The following is a 23,219-nucleotide window of genomic DNA, read 5'->3' as shown; positions in this document are numbered from 1 at the left end:
AGCTATAAAGAAATACCTGAGACCGGGTGATTTCTAAGAAGAGGATTAACTGGCTCACAGTTCTGCCAGCTGTACAGGAAGCATAAGGGCTTCTTCCTCGGGGGAGGCCTCAGGAAGCTCTTACTCATGGCAGAAGGTGAAGGGGGAGCAGGCGTGTCACGTGGTGAAAGCAGGAGCAGCAGGGTGGGGGAGGTGCCGCACATGTGTAAACACCAGATCTCCCAGGAACCCAGAGTGAGAGCTCACTCTTCACCAAGGGGATGGCTCAAACCATTCCTGAGGGAGCCATGCCCGTGACCTAAACACCTGCCACCAGGCCCCACCTCCAACAAGGGGGATAGCAATTCAACATGAGACTTGCCAAGGATGTGCATTTAAACTATATCACCATAAAACCCGGGAAGTCTACCCCTAGGCTGATGCTCAAGACAACTGAAAACAGGTCCACACAAAACTTGTAAATCAATGTTGAGCACAGCATTATTCATCACAGCCAAAAGATGAAATCAGCCCAAATGTCCGTCAGCTGATGGACAGGTTAAAAATGTGGCCCGGCCGGGCGCAGTGGCTCAAGCCTGTAATCCCAGCACTTTGGGAGGCCGAGACGGGTGGATCACGAGGTCAGGAGATCGAGACCATCCTGGCTAACACGGTGAAACCCCATCTCTACTAAAAAATACAAAAAACTAGCCGGGCGAGGTGGCAGCACCTGTGGTCCCAGCTACTCGGGCGGCTGAGGCCAGAGAATGCCGTAAACCCGGGAGGCGGAGCTTGCAGTGAGCTGAGATCCGGCCACTGCACTCCAGCCTGGGCGACAGAGCAAGACTCCATCTCAAAAAAAAAAAAAATGTGGGCCATCCATGCAACAAAATGTTGCCCAGCCTCGAGAGGCATGAAGTACTGATGGAGCTTCATGTGGAGCAACATGGAGGAGCCTCAGAAACACCCACCGTGCCGCTGCCTGCAAGAGGCGGATGCGGAAGGCCACGCACTCTACGACCTCATCCATGGGAAACGCACAGAGCCGAGGGCCACCAGGGCCTGGGAGGAAGGGGCACAGGAGGGCCGGCTATGGGGATGGTGTTTCTCCTGCGGGCGGTGGGCCGGATGACCCACTGCACCACCATGGGAGTGGACCGAATGCCGCTGAACTGCCTGGAGTTTCAAGGGGTAAATTCCAAGGTATGTCAATTACATTTTAACTTAAAAACATTCTGTGAGAGATCATTTTTGTTAAAGATGCCATCTATGCTTAAAAGCCTGCACCAATGCCAGACCACACCACTGTGGGCCCTGCTGCCCCCACCCAGGCAGCAGTCCAGCTGTGAGCCCAGGCCAATGGGGCCAGCAAGAATGGGAGGGGGCATGGAGGGGCCCACAGATGCTGCAGCCTGGCCTGGCCTGAGAGGGGCCACGTCTGTGCTGGGGCTCCCAGGCACCCACCTCCCGTGGCAACTCCTGGCTCCAGTCGGCTCCCGGCCCCTCCGTGGCTTCGGAAGCTGAATCTGCCTGCATGTGCCATTGATTTCTAATTCCAAGGATGTTGTTTACAGTGTAGTGAGATGGGTTTGTGTTTCTGCAGGAGATTCTAGAAGCCAGACCTCAGAGTGCAGGAGGTGCCAGGCCTCCTTCCCACCCGGGTAACCCGACCCCGAGCCTGGGGAAGCTGTCTTGGCACCTCCAGCCCTGACCTCTCCTTGTGGACCTGGCACGGCAGGCTCTGGGCACAGCCAGGACCCCCAGGGCCTCGGTCTAGCCTCTCATTTCCCAAGGCGGCAACTGAGGCTCAGGCAGGCTTTCAAAGCCGGGGCAGAGCCAGCCTGGAACTCATGTCCCCAACTCCCAGCCATGGAACGTTGTACAAGAGGATTCTGGCAGCCAACCCTGACATCTTTAAAAATGATCTTTCTGACCCTTAACTACTGAGGCGGCACAGTTCCTCGGCTGTCTGTCTCTGTGCTGGGCTGTGCCTGGCTTTGTCTGCGGCTGTCAGTCCTATTTTGTCCGCTAGGAACAAGGCCAGGGCAGCCTCTGTGATCCCCTCGAGCTGGCCAGTCTTCCCTGACCCTTCCCTCTCGGCCCCTGGCCTTGCTGTAGTCGTGTCCATGGATACCTCCTGCCCACCCTGGTGGGCACCACTGTGTGGACACAGTGCTGGGAGGAGTGGGGGGGCACCACATTGAGAACCGAGGATCTGAGCTCTGCCCTGTTTTTGAGCCCTGGTTTTCCTTGTGTGCAGACAAGGGCTCCAGCCAGGTCCTCTCCAAAGTCTCGGCCCCCTGCCTGGCACAATCTCTGCCTGACAAACCTGGATCCCCGAAGTGCTCTCACTCCTTTGAGTCTCACTTTGTTAAGAGGGGGCTGTTGTTGTGGAGAATCCCGCACTCTTTGTCTTAGCTGACCCCACAGCAGGGAGGTGGGGACGGCAGGGATCTTCTGCCCACTCTGAGGATGAGGAGACAGCCTGGAGGGGGTGGCTGGAAGGTCTGGCTCTGTCCCTTCCGCTCCTCAGCTCCCTCCCCAGCCCCCTCCCCAGTCTCTCCTAACCCTCTCCCCAACCCTTCCCCAGGTCCCTCCCCAGCCCTGTCCCTAACCCCTCCCTGCCCCTTCCCCAGCCCTTCCCCAGGCCCCTCCCCAGCTCCCTCCCCAGCTCCATCCCCAGCTCCCTTCCCAGCTCCCCGACAGCTCCCCCACAGCTCCCTCCCCAGCCCCTCCCCAGCCCCTCCCCAGCTCCCTCCCCAACTCCTCCCCAGTTTCCCCAGCTCCCTCCCTAGCTCCCTCCCCAGCCTCTCCCCAGCTCCCCCCAGCTCCCTCCCCAGCTCCCTCCCTAGCTCCCTCCCCAGCCCCTCCCCAACCCCTCCCCAGCTTCCTCCCAGCTCCCTCCCCAGCCTCCTCCCCAGCTCCCCCCAGCTCCCTCCCCAGCTCCCTCTCTAGCTCTCTCCACAGCCCCTTCCCAGCTCCCTCCATAGCCCCTCCATAGCCCCTCCCCAGCCCCCTCCCCAGCCCCCTCGGTCTCTCCCAACCCCCTCCCCAGCCCCCTGCCCACCTCCCTCAGCCCCTCCCCAGCCCCTGGATTTCAAGGCTGCATCACCTGGCCTCTTGCAAGGACAGACCAGCTGGCCGTGGTGCTGGCTCTTGGGCTTTCTGGAGCAGCTCCCTGGAAGCCTAAGGGGGCTGGGGCAGGGAGCTGTGGCCGAAGCCACAGGCGTTCGGCCCCCGTGCCCAGCCCCCTCACAGGAGAGTTAGCAGGGCAGACGACAGACCCCAGGCGGGGACTGACTATGGGCTCAGGACAACACTACCTGAAGGGGCAGCAGCCCCCAGGTGAGCAGGGCTGACTCAGTAGCTGCACGGGGCGCTGGGCCTCCAGCCGGGCCGCACTCACAGCTGGCTGTCCTGGCAAGCTCAGGGCTGAGACCAAGGTCTGGGGGTGCGGAGCAGCGCCTCCAGGCCTGTTGCCCCAACTCAGCATCTCGGGATCCACTGCCCCAGCACGGGTGCCCTCCCAGGACCTCCACACGGGGACATGGGCTGCCAGACCCACCCCCTGCTGCCATGGCTGGATCCAGGGTCACCTTCCTCTGCAGACTCTCGTGGGCTGGGGGGTGGGAGCATGAGGCTGGGGAATTCAGAAGACCCCGATTGCAGTTCTGGCTGGGCCGCAAATCAGCTGCATCCTGGCAAGTGGGCCCCTGGTGGCCACATGCTCTCAGGCGTGTCCCATGTCCATGGCTCCTGCCCGGATGCCCCTCCATGTCTATGCACCTCCCTGCTGCTACCAGGCCCCAGGCTGAGCGAGAGCGGCCAAGGCCCAGCCTCAGAGCCCACGCTGCCTCCCGGCCTCTCCTGCCCCACAGGCCCTGGCCCAGGCTGGTGTCCACGCTCCTCGCTCAGAGCTCTGCCAGCCCGTCCTCCCTGGCTTCCTGCCACTCTCTCTGTGTGTGAGTCACTGGGCAGGAGCCACTGCGCCAAGAAAGGAAGCCAGTAGGGTGGAGAGTGCCCGCAGCGTGTCGTCAGGGGCACCGGCCTGGCCGCCTACTGCCAGGCCCCCCGGACGTGTGATGGGGGCTTCTTCTCGGGGCGCACTTGGAGTCACAGACACCCTGGGGCAGAGGCGCCGTGAGTGCTTCCGGGGTCCAGGCTTTGGCTGGTGCAGAAGCCTGGGCTGAGGTGCCGCGGAAATCTGCAGGGTCTGGTTTTGGATCTGATTTACGTCTCTGCTCTGTCGCCAAAGTTTTGCCTTTTCCGGAATGTTACAGAAATGAGGTCTCACAGGATGCGGCCCGTCTGGCTTCCTTCACTTAGAAAACACGTTTAGGACTCGCCTGTGCTGTGAAGGGCCAGCACGTGCCTTTTGCCCCCAAGATCCCGCAGTGTGGGGGGGCCACAGCTGTTTTATCCCCCCGCCGGTGACGGGCACCTGAGTTCTCTCCAGTGCGTAGGGGGTTACAAACACACCCTCTCTCCACATTCACTCCCAGGTTTTGTGTGAATACAGGTTTTCAGTTCATTCGGGTGCACGCCCAGGACAGGTTTCCGTTGAGCCCTGGCTCCTCTGACCGGAGGGTCCGCCTGGACAAAGGGGTGGTCACGGAATGTGGGCGAGGAAGTGCAGCAGCCTCAGCGGCACAGTTTCCAGAATGCTCTTCAGAGGCGGCTGCTCGGAAAACCGGAAAACTGGAAAACCAGAAAACCGAGGCTCCACAGCACCCACCTGGTGAGCTGACCAATGGGGCGGGGCCACAGACCCCAGCAGCGGGGAGGCCGTGGTGGCCGCCCCTGGCTTTTCTCAGACAGCAGGGCACCTGTGCAGTTCTGTGGTCACAGCAGTCGCCCCACTGTCGTCCTCGGTTCCAGGGAACTAGGTGGCGTCAGGAAGAGCCCGGGCCACACCACAGAAGCAGGGTCCTCCTGACCCCCTCCCCGACCTCACTGCCTGGTTACCCCACCGGGATCGCCTGAGCAAGGAGCTCCCAGGTGAGGGCCAGAAGCACATCTCACTGGCCCCAGGCCCTGAACATGCGGCTTCCAGGTGAGGCTCAAAGGCCCTGCCCTGCAGACATGGGACAGGCGTTCCAGGCTGGAAAGGCTGCCGTGGGCAGGAGGCGCCAGGGAAGGGACACGGCCCTGCAGACGTGGGACAGGCGTTCCAGGCTGGAGAGGCTGGCGTGGACATGGCTAGGAGGCTCTGGGGAAGGGACACGGCACAGAGGATGGCCCTGCCTGGTCAGTTCTGTTGTTCCCGGGGATAGAAGGAAAAGCAAATGGTGTCAGAAGACCAATCCAACCGCAGGGCCACAGGTCACTCCAAGGCCTTCCCCACAGGGAGGAAGAGTCCGTGAGAGCATGCAGGGCCTCCAGGCTTCCTGCAGCTGCTGTGACAGGAGCTCATTCTCTCACAGTCCTGAGACCAGAGTCCAAACCAGTGTCACTGGGTCAAAGTCAAGGTGCTGGCCACACGCCCCTGGAGGCCACAGGACGTGTCCTTCCTGCCTCCCCCAGCTCCTGGCGGCTGTCCGAGCTCCTTGACTTGTGGCCACATCACTCAGCCCTTCAAGGTGGAGTCTTCCCCTCTCCCTGCTACGTCTCCACTGAGTCAGCCGGATCCCTCTGCCTTCCCCTTGTAGGATGCTGGTGATGGCGGTTAGGGCCCTCCCAGGTAACCCAGGGAAATCTCCTTATTTTAAAATCCTTAATTTAATTGCATTTGCCATCCAGGGAACAGCGGCTCATCGCCTTCCTATTCACAGTTCCAGGGATGAGAAAGGGAATGTGTCTCTGGGGCACTTGCCCGCCTGGTGCACAGGCCAGAGCTCTTCTCATATTTCCCAGCTGGACGCCGTCTGTGGTGTGGGGAAGAGGACGGTTTTGCGAGTTTGGTAAGAAGGCGTCACACGTGAGACGCATCCATCCTCGTGTTTTTCTGATGAACGCTCGCGGACATTTCCGGTTGGTGATGGTGTCACCTGCGGACATGACTCATTTGTTCCTCGCCCTGGTGCCCTGGCCAGGGCCCCTAACGCTGTGTAGTGGCGCCCATGGGCCTCTGGGCCTTGTTTCTGCCCCTGAGAGGCACACAAGCGACTCACCGCCCGGCACGTGTGAGCTGACGGTGTGGATGGATGTTCATGCAAACTGGGAGGGCATCTCCTGAGAATGAATTCGTAAGTTTTTTTTGTTTTTTTTTTTAAGCAGAACTCACTGGTGGAGCAGGAAGCCCCTTTGTTTGGGGAAGATCTCCAGAATCAGCCCTTTATGGGCAAAAACGTGAAATTAACACCCGCTGTTTTTCACAGAGAAAACTGTAAGATGACTGTTGGCTTGTCTACAAATGTTTTAAGCCAGTGAGGTCTGCATGCTGCTTTGTATCTGTTGGACCATCAGTCTCCTAAGGGTCTCTATCCACAGACCGGGTGGGCCAGGGGTACAGTCGTCGGCCAGCATGGGAAGGACATGCAGCCATAGCGCTGACAGACCAGCTAACGAGCCCATGTTAACCTCGTGGGGGTGAGAGGAGGGGCCCGGCGGGCAGGGCTGGAGCCAGCACCCGGCTGTCGGCCCCACGCCATCCCGACTTTGCCTCACAGGCGCGCCGTGGTGCGGCTGCGTCTGAGCTCCGGTTCCCAAAGGTGCTTGTCATGGGGCACACATTTCTGCAACATCCAGGTCAGAGCCCTGAGCCAGGAGCCTGCTGCCAGCCTGGAGCACAGGCCTCCCACAGGATTAGGGCCTGGGCAAGCTGGACGTGTCCCCGGCCCTCGTCATGCTGCAGGCAAGGTGCCCCGAGGCCCCCCGTTCTCTTCACAGCATTGCAAGAAAGCAGTCAGGGCTGCTTGGAGACAAGAAATTCCTTGGAAAACATCACAGCAAAGATTTATTTGCTATTGAACAGTTTGCAAATGTCGTAAAATAACTGGAAATCATCCTGGCCTGGAAAAAATTTCACACAACCGATCCACTAGCCAGGAACTTTCGGAAAAAGGAGACAGCAGAGGAAAGCCTGGGCCTTTCTCATCCAAAGATCCTCAGGTCCCAGAGGAGATCCAGCTGTGTATTGCTTTGGTTTTGAAAACACAGGTGCCTCCAATCACTCGTCCTCTGCAGCAGCAGCAGCTCCCTGACCCCGCAGGTGGGGATGGGCGGGGCTGGCCCACGAAACCAGCAGCCGTCAGGACCCGCAGCCACGCTGCAGCTCCCATCCATGCTCCACGCCCAGCATGGGCACCTGGGAGGTGTTGTCCTCGCTGTGTTAATGCCCATCACACAGGAACTTGGGGGAGATGCCAGCATGGCACCCAGGGTGGGGTCCCTGTGGAGCAGCCTGCGTGGGGCACCCCTGTGACCCAGGAATGGACTGAGAGCCCACCAGGACAGGACCATGAGCACCGTCCCTCTTGGGTTTCCTGTGGAATTCGGGGTGGGGGTCTGGCCAGTGAAATCTCCAGCGCCAGGGTGCCCATCCAATGCCCAGCTGCCCATGTGCAGTGTTTGCCAGCTACTGTGGTGTAAATATTCCTGCCTGGCTGATCTCAAAGCAAAGCACTGAGCTAAACTGTATACACAGTGACTCTGACAGCACTGCACAGTGGCCCCAACACCTGTGCAGCATGGACTCCCTAAGGACTCGACAGAGTGAGTTTCAGGGGTGCAACAACAGCTGTGAGGTCCCTGGGGCATCCTCCCGGCCACCTGCCACAAACACGGCCCAGCTTCTCCCTCCTGGAGGTCCCCGCCCCGGGTCCTGCAGAGCCACGTGGTGTCTGACACCGTCTCCCTTCCAGCTCTGCTCTGAGGCCTGACCGTCCCTGGCCGCCAAGCGTCTGCTGACTGAGAGCTCCAGCTCCGAAGAGGTGCCCAGTACCTGGTGAGCAGAGGGGTCTGAAGGAGCAGGTGCCTCCTCTTCAGGCACCTGTGGTCACTTCACAGTGAACGAGGCTCCAGCCGGGTGCCCTGAGAAGTGACCAACACCCTACCCAGGAGAAGACGGCACAGCCACGGCCAACGTGGAGCTCTAACTCAGGGCTCTGGCCTCCAGCCCAGTCCTTTTCCTTGAGTAGGGACGACCCTCGCAGTGGCCTCTCCACGTTGCATGGGTGGGGAGCACGTGTGGTGAAGACAGGCAGCCTGCAGGTGCGTGCTATGCCTGAGGGCCACGGCCGACGGAAAGCTCAATCATGAGTGAAAAAAAAAGCAAGTGTTTCTGAAAATATAACAAGTCAGTGGAAATTTATCAAAAAGCAATTTAAAGCAGCCTTGCAAGAACATAGATTCGCACTGGCAAGGCCACTGCTCACCTGTGGGCTGTGTCTGTCCGTCCACTCAACAGATCCATGAGTCTCTGCCCAGCGCTGTGCCCAGCCCAGGGGCACCAGCATCCCGAGCTCATGGCCGGGATGGGGGTCCTAACAGACTCATGTGGGCAGTGAGGGCCAAGGTGCTGGGGTGCCAGGCAGCCTTGCAGTGACCACAGCTCTGCTTGACCCTGCGGGGGGATGCTTATGCGGAGCCGCTGAGCTGCCTGGACGGGGGTCCCAGGCACTGGGCACCCAGGACTCGCCCCACAGCCAAGACGGTGCCGCATAGCCTTTTGTCAGGTTCCCAGGATCCACACAGATGTGACCCCCAACCCCGCATGGAGCCCCAGAGCCCTGGAACCCTGGCTGGCAGAGAGAAAAGAGTGAAGGGTTCCTATTCCCCTTTTCGCTTCTGAGACCGGCAGGGCCCCCTTGGCTGCTGTCTTGTGAACCATTGCTCTGCACAGGGCTTTTCTCGGGTGAGAGGTAGGCGGAACTGGCCTGAGAAGCAGCTCTGGCCATGCCTCCCCCACTGTCTTCAGGGAGCCAGGCCCGTGTTACCAGCCCTGTTCTCCCGGGAGAGGCGGGTGGCACACAGTGCCTTCTCCAAGAGGCTCCTGGCATGACGCACAGAAGCTGCTCCCCCTGCGAAGCTCCCAGCCCAAGGCCAGGGGACGGGGCACCATCCCACCAGGCTCCCTGCCCAAGGCCAGGGGACGGGGCACCATCCCACCAGGCTCCCTGCCAAGCCTTCTGGAGCGTGGATCAAGGACTGTGGCGTGGGCAGAGGCTCCAAGGACATGTGGTCCAGGTTCCTGTTTCAGATGAGGGAAACTGAGTCCAGGGGAGTCCTCAAATCACTCCCTGTGGGGTCAGGGGTTGAGCTCAGCCCGGCTGAGCCTCTGCTGCTCGTGCTGTCTCTGTACCAGGTAGGCCGGAAGGTGCCTGACGGGGCCCTGGCCAGGGGACCCCTCCCACCCTCACAAGATGGGGACTGGGGCGCAGGAGGTCCAAAGGGGGCAGGCCAGATTCTGGCTGCTGTCCCTGCCACCAGCCTGCAGCCCGGTGCAGGGACAGCTCCACGCAGCAGGGACAGCGAGGGTGTGCAGCAGGGAGGTCGGGCTGTCTCCACTGCCACCACCACTGCCCGGGGGACGCCTCCATAGCACAGCACTCGTGGCCCTGCGTGGGGTAGAGGGAGGGCCGGGCGTCAGGCCAGCTAGGCTTCAGAGTCCCCGCAGCATTGGCATCTGAACCAGCAGGGCTGTGGGACCTGAGCAGCCACGGGGCATCATCTGCCACAGGCCTGGGCCTCCCCCGACACCCCTGGCCACTGTGGAGGCTGCAGTCCAGTGCGGCCTCCCAGGGGGCAACTTCAGCCTGTTCTCCTCCTCCTGGCCATGAGATGGGCCCAGGGCCTGCCCCGCACAGCTGGGTGTGCTGCCTCGGACCAAGCCTGCCACTGAGGGAGATGCAGGAGGCCCACACACGGCCAGAACGCTGCTGCCACTCACCCCCATCGGCTGCTCCCCTGCAGGGCTGATGTGAGCAACCCCCATCGCCGGGGGAGGAGGAAGCGGCCAGTGGCCCAGCTCCCAGAGCTGCAGGGACAGGGTGTGCGGGCACCAGGACAGTGGCTCCCTCCTGCCTGCTATGGAGGCAGCCCTGAGGCCTCGGCCTGGCCCCTGCTCTGCCATGCTGCTCAGCCCAGCAGCAGAAACAAGACTCACGGCCCCAACTCAGAGGGCAGGAATGGAGCTGGCATTGGCCGAGCACCCCCGTTCCCAGCTGCTCAGGGCTGAGCAAATCACAGCTCTGAGCAATTCTGACCCTTGACACCCACCCTCCTGCTGGGGCACCACAACTCCCGGGACACCCAGGTGCCTTCCTCCCAGGGCACCCACCTTCTTCCAAGGGTACCTACTTTCCTCCTAGAGCACCCACCTTCCTCTGGGGGCACCCACCTTCCTCCGGGGGCACCCACTATCCTCCCGGAGTACCCCATCTTCCTCCCAGGGGCATGAGGTTCCTGAGGAGCTGTGTCTGCAGGGGCAGCATGTCCAGCCTGTGTCCAGTCCTGGGCAGGGAGTCTCACAACGGCCTCCAGACACACCTGCACCTGCCCAGCCAGGGTAGCCTTGACCAGGCAGCGCAAACACCAGGGCCTGGCCTCTCCCACATGGGGTCATCTGCTCACCCAGGGAGGGCTCAAGACTCACCTCAGCCCTTCCTCCAGCCACAGGGAACAGGGGACCAGGGCAGCCTCCAGAGCAGTCCTCAGGGTGCAGATGGCTCCAGAGCCCCCAGACCAACCCCAGCCCCAGCCCCGGGCTCCTGGGCCATGCCCAGAAGGGACCCTCCCGCTCAGGGCTGGAGATGCCTGGCCTGGCACCAGCTACTCAGCCTTCTCCAAAGCGCTTTAAAAAAACACCCAGCAGCAGCACCTCATCCTCGGGGCACCCGCAAAGCTGAAGATGCAGACAAAAAACACAGTGAGACTCCTGGCAGTGACAGGGCTGAGCTTGTGCCCTGTGAGCTCTTTCCCAGGTTACAGAGCTGAAAGGAGCCCAGGGACCTGGAGGAGGCTGTGCCAACCCCCGCCTGATGGCTGGAGGTTGAGGGGCCGGCAGTGGCCGGCCTGCCCACGGGCACTCAGACCCACGGCCGGCGGCTCCTGGAGCAGGCCAGGGAGGCAGCGAAGCCCCTTGTGGGGTCTGTTTCTTGCTTCCCCCAGAGCCACTCTGGGATCTTTTTGATACGCTCTTGGATGCCTTTGTTCAGTGAGGGGGGCAGGCGGGGCAGGTGGAACAGACCTCACCACTGAGTGGCCCCCATAACTCCTCCCCAGCCTCCCGAGGACCTTAGAGGGGGACCCTTTCTCTCCCCCACATCTTGGCCAAGGGGTCCTGCACTGGAGCTGGGGCCTTGGTCAGACTCCAGGGGCCTGAAAGTCTCTTCCTTCCCCACTGAGGCTGGGAGAGGAGGCGGGTGGGCCTGGAGGCTCAGGTCGGGCTGCTGCTGGGCACCTCACTGGCTCTGCACCTACCTGCCCGTGGTGTCAGCTGCTTTGCCGCTGCGTCCCCAGGTCACACCAGGAACCCCATGTGGCCACCCCCATGCGTCTTTCCCAGCATGGGGCCCCAGCGGAGGGTGGGCTGGGACCCTGTCTTCGGCTCCTGTTCCACAGCTCGCCCGAGCCGGCAAGGGCTGCAGACTGAGCTGACAGACCAAGCTTGCCAGAACCACTGGTCCCGTGCAAAGCCAACACCCAACTCTGATGGGCAGCAAAGCGCCGCAGGCACGGAGCCTCCTTTCATCTCCACAGCAGGGCCGAGTTTAAAAAGCAGATTTTCTACACAACGTCCTACGCGAGTCCCAAGAGAGCTCAGGCCACGACCTCCAGCTGCCTGCAAGCCTGCATCTTCCTCCGGGAGGTTTCCCCCTCACCCGCCTCTGGGCCCGGGTTTGAGGGGCGATGGAGGCAGGATCCCCTGCAGCCGGGGGTTCTGGGAGCAGGTGCCCAAGGCAGAGGCCATGGCCTCTGGGCAGGCGGCAGCTTCGCCCCCACCAGAGCCTGCAGCCCTCATGGCATCCCACATTGCCCCAGTCTCTGCCTGGGCCAGGCCCTCAAGCTGCTGGCTGGGGTGCCCAGACCGTGGAGGCAGTGGTTAAAGGCTGATGGCTCTTGGTGTCATTAAATACTCTGTTTTTACCTGCTCTGGGCCTCAGGAGACCAGCCTGGCACCAGAAGAGGGGATGGCAGAGCCCCAAGCTGAGCCAGGCTCCAGCCCACACCCACCGGCCCCAGGTCTGGCCACGGGCTGGGCCCTGGTGTGCAGACAGCAGTGGCCACTGCTCCAGGGCCTTTGCACAAGCCGGCTGCAGGCCCAGGAGGTCGTGGGGAGTGGGGCTGCAGCGGCCTCGTTTTCCTTCCCCTCTTGGGAGATGGCTGCTCCTCCCGGCTGTTTCCGGAAAGTGTGTTTGTTATCTGGCTCCTGGAAACACCATCTGATGAAACAGGCTCTGTTGGGCTGGCCTGCCAGGCAGAGGCTGTGGGCGCCCAGGAGTCCCACCACAAAGCAGGCGGCAGAGACCCGACGGCCCCACCCTGAAAGCTGGGACCTGGCACCTAAACGGGGAGACGGAAGAACGTGGAAAATTCCCCGAGAGCAAATTGATGCTCAGCTTCCACGGGCACCAACTTGCTGCGGAATCCTGCTTTGCGGTCATCGTTTTTTGAGCATTCGGATGCCTCGGGCCCCAGAAATTCAAGAACAAGAAAGCTCTGTTTCATGCAGACACGCTCACACACGCACACCTGCTCTCACACACACACCTGCTCACACATGCACTCATACATGCGCGCACACACACGCTCACACACGCACACCTGCTCTCACACACACACCTGCTCACACATGCACTCATACATGCGCACACACACACGCTCACACACGCACACCTGCTCTCACATGCACTCATACATGCGCGCACACACACGCTCACACACACACACCTGCTCTCACACACGCACACCTGCTCACACATGCACTCATACATGCGCACACACACACGCTCACACACGCACACCTGCTCTCACACACACACCTGCTCCCACATTCACTCATACATGCGCACACACACACGCTCACACACGCACACCTGCTCCCACACACACCTGCTCACACATGCACTCATACATGCGCACACACACACGCTCACACACGCACACCTGCTCTCACACACACACCTGCTCCCACATGCACTCATACATGCGCACACACACACGCTCACACACGCACACCTGCTCTCACACACACACCTGCTCCCACATTCACTCATACATGCGCACACACACACGCTCACACACGCACACCTGCTCCCACACACACCTGCTCACACATGCACTCATACATGGGCACACACACACGCTCACACACGCACACCTGCTCTCACACACACACCTGCTCCCACATGCACTCATACATGCGCACACACACACGCTCACACACGCACACCTGCTCCCACACACACCTGCTCACACATGCACTCATACATGTGCACACACACGCTCACACACGCACACCTGCTCTCACACACACACCTGCTCACACATGCACTCATACATGCGCACACACACACTCACAAACGCACACCTGCTCCCACACACACACACCTGCTCACACATGCACTCATACATGCGCACACACACGCTCACACACGCACACCTGCTCCCACACACACCTGCTCACACATGCACTCACACATGCGCACACACACGCTCACACACGCACACCTGCTCTCACACACACACCTGCTCACACATGCACTCATACATGCGCACACACACGCTCACACACGCACACCTGCTCTCACACACACACCTGCTCACACATGCACTCATACATGCGCACACACACACGCTCACACACGCACACCTGCTCCCACACACACACCTGCTCACACATGCACTCATACATGCGCACACACACACGCTCACACACGCACACCTGCTCCCACACACACACCTGCTCACACATGCACTCATACATGCGCACACACACGCTCACACACGCACACCTGCTCTCACACACACACCTGCTCACACATGCACTCATACATGCGCACACACACGCTCACACACGCACACCTGCTCCCACACACACACCTGCTCACACATGCACTCATACATGCGCACACACACGCTCACACACGCACACCTGCTCTCACACACACACCTGCTCACACATGCACTCATACATGCGCACACACACGCTCACACACGCACACCTGCTCCCACACACACACCTGCTCACACATGCACTCATACATGCGCACACACACGCTCACACACGCACACCTGCTCTCACACACACACCTGCTCACACATGCACTCATACATGCGCACACACACGCTCACACACGCACACCTGCTCCCACACACACCTGCTCACACATGCACTCACACATGCGCACACACACGCTCACACACGCACACCTGCTCTCACACACACACCTGCTCACACATGCACTCATACATGCGCACACACACGCTCACACACGCACACCTGCTCTCACACACACACCTGCTCACACATGCACTCATACATGCGCACACACACGCTCACACACGCACACCTGCTCCCACACACACACCTGCTCACACATGCACTCATACATGCGCACACACACGCTCACACACGCACACCTGCTCTCACACACACACCTGCTCACACATGCACTCATACATGCGCACACACACGCTCACACACGCACACCTGCTCCCACACACACACCTGCTCACACATGCACTCATACATGCGCACACACACGCTCACACACGCACACCTGCTCTCACACACACACCTGCTCACACATGCACTCATACATGCGCACACACACGTTCACACATGCACACCTGCTCACACACACACCTGCTCACACATGCACTCATACATGCACGCACACACACGCTCACACACGCACACCTGCTCACACACACACCTGCTCACACATGCACTCATACATGCGCGCACACACGCTCACACACGCACACCTGCTCTCACACACACACCTGCTCACACATTCACTCATACATGCGCGCACACACACGCTCACACACGCACACCTGCTCTCACATGCACTCATACACGCGCACACACACGCTCACACACGCACACCTGCTCTCACACACACACCTGCTCACACATGCACTCATACATGCGCACACACACGCTCACACACGCACACCTGCTCTCACACACACACCTGCTCACACATGCACTCATACATGCGCAAACACACGCTCACACACGCACACCTGCTCCCACACACACACCTGCTCACACATGCACTCATACATGCGCACACACACGCTCACACACGCACACCTGCTCTCACACACACACCTGCTCACACATGCACTCATACATGCGCACACACACGTTCACACACGCACACCTGCTCACACACACACCTGCTCACACATGCACTCATACATGCACGCACACACACGCTCACACACGCACACCTGCTCACACACACACCTGCTCACACATGCACTCATACATGCGCGCACACACGCTCACACACGCACACCTGCTCTCACACACACACCTGCTCACACATTCACTCATACATGCGCGCACACACACGCTCACACACGCACACCTGCTCTCACATGCACTCATACACGCGCACACACACGCTCACACACGCACACCTGCTCTCACACACACACGTGCTCACACATGCACTCATACATGCGCACACACACACGCTCACACACGCACACCTGCTCTCACACACACACCTGCTCACACACACACACCTGCTCACACATGCACTCATACATGCGCGCACACACACGCTCACACACGCACACCTGCTCTCACACACACACCTGCTCACACATGCACTCATACATGCGCACACACACGCTCACACACGCACACCTGCTCCCACACACACACCTGCTCACACATGCACTCATACATGCGCACACACACGCTCACACACGCACACCTGCTCTCACACACACACCTGCTCACACATGCACTCATACATGCGCACACACACGTTCACACACGCACACCTGCTCACACACACACCTGCTCACACATGCACTCATACATGCACGCACACACACGCTCACACACGCACACCTGCTCACACACACACCTGCTCACACATGCACTCATACATGCGCGCACACACGCTCACACACGCACACCTGCTCTCACACACACACCTGCTCACACATTCACTCATACATGCGCGCACACACACGCTCACACACGCACACCTGCTCTCACATGCACTCATACACGCGCACACACACGCTCACACACGCACACCTGCTCTCACACACACACCTGCTCACAGATGCACTCATACATGCGCACACACACACGCTCACACACGCACACCTGCTCTCACACACACACCTGCTCACACACACACACCTGCTCACACATGCACTCATACATGCGCACACACACACGCTCACACACGCACACCTGCTCTCACACACACACCTGCTCACACATGCACTCATACATGCGCGCACACACACGCTCACACACGCACACCTGCTCTCACACACACACCTGCTCACACATGCACTCATACATGCGCACACACACGCTCACACACGCACACCTGCTCTCACACACACACCTGCTCACACATGCACTCATACATGCGCGCACACACACGCTCACACACGCACACCTGCTCTCACACACACACCTGCTCACACATGCACTCATACATGCGCACACACACGTTCACACACGCACACCTGCTCACACACACACCTGCTCACACATGCACTCATACATGCACGCACACACACGCTCACACACGCACACCTGCTCACACACACACCTGCTCACACATGCACTCATACATGCGCGCACACACGCTCACACACGCACACCTGCTCTCACACACACACCTGCTCACACATTCACTCATACATGCGCGCACACACACGCTCACACACGCACACCTGCTCTCACATGCACTCATACACACGCACACACACGCTCACACACGCACACCTGCTCTCACACACACACCTGCTCACACATGCACTCATACATGCGCACACACACACGCTCACACACGCACACCTGCTCTCACACACACACCTGCTCACACACACACACCTGCTCACACATGCACTCATACATGCGCACACACACACGCTCACACACGCACACCTGCTCTCACACACACACCTGCTCACACATGCACTCATACATGCGCACACACACACGCTCACACACGCACACCTGCTCTCACACACACACCTGCTCACACACACACCTGCTCACACATGCACTCATACATGCGCACACACACACGCTCACACACGCACACCTGCTCTCACACACACACCTGCTCACACATGCACTCATACATGCGCGCACACACACGCTCACACACGCACACCTGCTCTCACACACACACCTGCTCACACATGCACTCATACATGCGCACACACACACGCTCACACACGCACACCTGCTCTCACATGCACTCATACATGCGCGCACACACACGCTCACACACACACACCTGCTCTCACACACGCACACCTGCTCACACATGCACTCATACATGCGCACACACACACGCTCACACACGCACACCTGCTCTCACACACACACCTGCTCCCACATTCACTCATACATGCGCACACACACACGCTCACACACGCACACCTGCTCCCACACACACCTGCTCACACATGCACTCATACATGCGCACACACACACGCTCACACACGCACACCTGCTCTCACACACACACCTGCTCCCACATGCACTCATACATGCGCACACACACACGCTCACACACGCACACCTGCTCTCACACACACACCTGCTCCCACATTCACTCATACATGCGCACACACACACGCTCACACACGCACACCTGCTCCCACACACACCTGCTCACACATGCACTCATACATGCGCACACACACACGCTCACACACGCACACCTGCTCTCACACACACACCTGCTCCCACATGCACTCATACATGCGCACACACACACGCTCACACACGCACACCTGCTCCCACACACACCTGCTCACACATGCACTCATACATGTGCACACACACGCTCACACACGCACACCTGCTCTCACACACACACCTGCTCACACATGCACTCATACATGCGCACACACACACTCACAAACGCACACCTGCTCCCACACACACACACCTGCTCACACATGCACTCATACATGCGCACACACACGCTCACACACGCACACCTGCTCCCACACACACCTGCTCACACATGCACTCACACATGCGCACACACACGCTCACACACGCACACCTGCTCTCACACACACACCTGCTCACACATGCACTCATACATGCGCACACACACGCTCACACACGCACACCTGCTCTCACACACACACCTGCTCACACATGCACTCATACATGCGCACACACACACGCTCACACACGCACACCTGCTCCCACACACACACCTGCTCACACATGCACTCATACATGCGCACACACACACGCTCACACACGCACACCTGCTCCCACACACACACCTGCTCACACATGCACTCATACATGCGCACACACACGCTCACACACGCACACCTGCTCTCACACACACACCTGCTCACACATGCACTCATACATGCACGCACACACACGCTCACACACGCACACCTGCTCACACACACACCTGCTCACACATGCACTCATACATGCGCGCACACACGCTCACACACGCACACCTGCTCTCACACACACACCTGCTCACACATTCACTCATACATGCGCGCACACACACGCTCACACACGCACACCTGCTCTCACATGCACTCATACACGCGCACACACACGCTCACACACGCACACCTGCTCTCACACACACACCTGCTCACAGATGCACTCATACATGCGCACACACACACGCTCACACACGCACACCTGCTCTCACACACACACCTGCTCACACACACACACCTGCTCACACATGCACTCATACATGCGCACACACACACGCTCACACACGCACACCTGCTCTCACACACACACCTGCTCACACATGCACTCATACATGCGCGCACACACACGCTCACACACGCACACCTGCTCTCACACACACACCTGCTCACACATGCACTCATACATGCGCACACACACGCTCACACACGCACACCTGCTCTCACACACACACCTGCTCACACATGCACTCATACATGCGCGCACACACACGCTCACACACGCACACCTGCTCTCACACACACACCTGCTCACACATGCACTCATACATGCGCACACACACGTTCACACACGCACACCTGCTCACACACACACCTGCTCACACATGCACTCATACATGCACGCACACACACGCTCACACACGCACACCTGCTCACACACACACCTGCTCACACATGCACTCATACATGCGCGCACACACGCTCACACACGCACACCTGCTCTCACACACACACCTGCTCACACATTCACTCATACATGCGCGCACACACACGCTCACACACGCACACCTGCTCTCACATGCACTCATACACACGCACACACACGCTCACACACGCACACCTGCTCTCACACACACACCTGCTCACACATGCACTCATACATGCGCACACACACACGCTCACACACGCACACCTGCTCTCACACACACACCTGCTCACACACACACACCTGCTCACACATGCACTCATACATGCGCACACACACACGCTCACACACGCACACCTGCTCTCACACACACACCTGCTCACACATGCACTCATACATGCGCACACACACACGCTCACACACGCACACCTGCTCTCACACACACACCTGCTCACACACACACCTGCTCACACATGCACTCATACATGCGCACACACACACGCTCACACACGCACACCTGCTCTCACACACACACCTGCTCACACATGCACTCATACATGCGCACACACACACGCTCACACACGCACACCTGCTCTCACACACACACCTGCTCACACATGCACTCATACATGCGCGCACACACGCTCACACACGCACACCTGCTCTCACACACACACCTGCTCACACATGCACTCATACATGCGCGCACACACGCTCACACACGCACACCTGCTCTCACATGCACTCATACATGCGCACACACACACGCTCACACACGCACACCTGCTCTCACACACACACCTGCTCACACATGCACTCATACATGCGCGCACACACGCTCACACACGCACACCTGCTCTCACACACACCTGCTCACACATGCACTCATACATGCGCGCACACACGCTCACACACGCACACCTGCTCTCACACACACCTGCTCACACATGCACTCATACATGCGCGCACACACGCTCACACACGCACACCTGCTCTCACACACACACCTGCTCACACATGCACTCATACATGCGCGCACACACACGCTCACACACGCACACCTGCTCTCACACACACCTGCTCACACATGCACTCATACATGCGCACACACACACGCTCACACACGCACACCTGCTCTCACACACACCTGCTCACACATGCACTCATACATGCGCGCACACGCTCACACACGCACACCTGCTCTCACACACACACCTGCTCACACATGCACTCATACATGCGCGCACACACACGCTCACACACGCACACCTGCTCTCACACACACACCTGCTCTCACACACACACCTGCTCACACATGCACTCATACATGCGCGCACACACACGCTCACACACGCACACCTGCTCTCACACACACACCTGCTCACACATGCACTCATACATGCGCACACACACGCTCACACACGCACACCTGCTCTCACACACACACCTGCTCACACATGCACTCATACATGCGCGCACACACGCTCACACACGCACACCTGCTCTCACACACACACCTGCTCACACATGCACTCATACATGCGCACACACACACGCTCACACACGCGCATACACACGCGCTCACACACACACTCATACATTGCACGCACACACGCGCTCACACACGACACATGCACACACGCACGCTCACGCACTCATGCACACGTGCTCACATGACACACACGTGCTCACACACACGCTCACAAATTCACATGCACACACACACCCCCATGGTCATGTAACCCCAGTCTCAGCATCATGTCCTCTATTTAGAAATATTGGCTAAACACCTAACAAATAACTGAACAGAAATGTAATCTTTAATGAAGACTCACAAACCAAAAGCCAGCTGGCAGTTCCATTTAGAACATCCATGAACACAGCTGCATTTATAGGAAACCTTCTCCAACAGCGATGCTCCCGTGTGTGACAGCCCCCCCCCCCGCCAAATGTCCTTCCTTCCCCTTCACGCCTCCTCACAGCCCAGGGCCCTAGGGACACGGGTGCCAAAGGACTGGATCTGGTGGGCAGGCCAAACCCGGGCCACGGGCCACGGTACTGGGCAGGTGGGGCCCTCAGGGAAGGACGGGGCTCCCTGGGCCAGCCCTCTGCCAGCCGACCAAGACTCACCCTAGATGGTGCCCTTGACCTGTCCTCCCTCAGCAGCCCCATGACTGTAACATCCAGACCAGTTCGTGGCCCCTAGGAGGGGAAACTAAGTCCCAGCTCCAGAGTCCTCCCTCAGCTTCACCAGGTGCCCCATGGAGGAGACAGCCAGGGTTTGTCACCTGACAGGCTCACCAGAATCAGGACAGGTGGGGGGATGGTGCAGGTGGGGACAGGACAGGTGGGGACGGGGCAGGTGGGGACAGGACAGGTGGGGACAGGGCAGGTGGGGACAGGACAAGGGTGGACTCCAAAGGGAGGCCAGCAGCAGTGTGTCCCGGCAGCAGTGTGTCCCGGGAGGCTGACAGTGGCCCTGGAGGCGTCAGGTCTCCTCCCAGGCCAGCAGCAGGGCCATATGCTGGGAACAGGACCTTGTGGTGAGCAGGTGGGAAGGAGGTAGGTGGAGATGGTGGGCAGGGCTCCCTGGAAGACTCCCCAGGAATGGTCATATGTGTTGGGGGCACTGCTGGAAGGACGGTGTGACCAGGAGGAAGTCCCAGGGACGGGGTGAGGAACCGGAGCCCAGAGTCTGGGTGTGAAGTCACCCTCAGCAGGCTGGGCCCATGGGCCCAGGGGGGATCAAGGAGGGGGAAGGGAGATGGGGAGGGGGCTCAGGCCTGCCAGGAGCCAGGTCCTGGTGGGCAGCAGACGGCACGGCGCCCGGCAGCACTGAACGGGAGTGGGTGGGAGGACACGGAGCCAGGCCAGCCTCAGTGGCGGGGTCCTGGGGCCCGTGTCCAGAGGCGAGGCCCACACAGCAGTGGAACTGGTCCTGCAGGTGCACGGCCACAGTCGGCAGGGGTGGGGGCTTTGGTGCCCTGGCTGCCCAAAGCTTGACACTAACCTAGGGCCAACCAGACCCCACATTCAGGGCACACCCCATGGCGTATCAGACATCTATAGCTGTGTAGCAAATAACCCCAAAACTTAGCAGCTTAAAAAGGCCTCCACGTGTTAGCTCCCCCATTTCTGGGGCAGCGTGGCTGATGGCTGCGGCTCAGGTGGCAGCCACAGGCAGTCCCACGTCCAGGACGGGGCTCACAGGGCTGTGGGGAGGCCGCGGCCCCTGACCACGTGGCACCCCCAGGCTGCCAAGTCTCCTCCAGGTGCCAGAAGCCACAGTCTAACCCCCAGGTCTGGAAGTGGCCTCCCTTGTGCCTGCCGTGGGCTGTGGTCACACGGTCACCCTAAGACCACATGGGCGGGGCTGCACCAAAAATGTCTACACGGGGTCAGGGCGTCCGGGCTGCCACAACGCCGGCTCCTGCAGTGCTGGCCACGTGCCCGGCAAGGAACCCTGTACACAGACCCTGCTCTGCCCATTCCCCAGGGACCACACCTTCCATGGCAGGCCCAGGGTCGGGGGTGCAGCAGGAACTGTGGCCTTGAACCCAGAGGCTCCGCCACATCTGGGGCTGCTCTCGCCAGCCGTGCAGCCTGGGTGACTCCATGGCTCCGGGTCGTGGGCCGTGCTCCATGCCTGGGGGGCCTGGCCTTCTGTGTCTCAGTCTCCCCTAACCCTCCGCACATCAGGCTAAGGACGCCTGATCCGTGGGACTCAGGCAGCTGAGTGGGATAATTTTTGGAAAGCACAGCCAGGGCTGGCATCAGTGAGGGCATGAGCTTCTGGCCGCCTCTGCCCTTCCCATTCACAGCTGCCTTGCTGGTGCCTGCCGTGGCCTGGAGACGCGGCTGTGGACGCTGTCTGCTTGCGGTTTTTCCCTTTTTTAGCCCAAGGCTGAGCGGTCCTTCCGGACTGAGGTGTGTGGAGCCTGGCTCTTGACTGGCAAGGGAGACGCTCTCCTAAAGCTCCTGGAATGTTACTGACGGCCGG

The 23,219-nt window shown here is 59.7% G+C and overlaps 1 long non-coding RNA gene across 1 annotated transcript; it reads left to right on the top strand.

The window, feature by feature from the left end:
- Window positions 1-808: 808 nt before the first annotated feature.
- LOC105472503 (uncharacterized) lies at window positions 809-8,226 on the top strand. The gene is made up of 2 exons (XR_011621784.1): window positions 809-1,182; window positions 7,782-8,226. It is a non-coding gene; the product is annotated as an uncharacterized lncRNA (long non-coding RNA).
- Window positions 8,227-23,219: the final 14,993 nt, after the last annotated feature.

This window comes from Macaca nemestrina, chromosome 4 (genome assembly GCF_043159975.1).
Source record: "Macaca nemestrina isolate mMacNem1 chromosome 4, mMacNem.hap1, whole genome shotgun sequence".
NCBI classification, from domain to species: Eukaryota; Metazoa; Chordata; class Mammalia; order Primates; family Cercopithecidae; genus Macaca; species Macaca nemestrina.
This window is presented reverse-complemented; position numbering and strand designations above follow the sequence as displayed.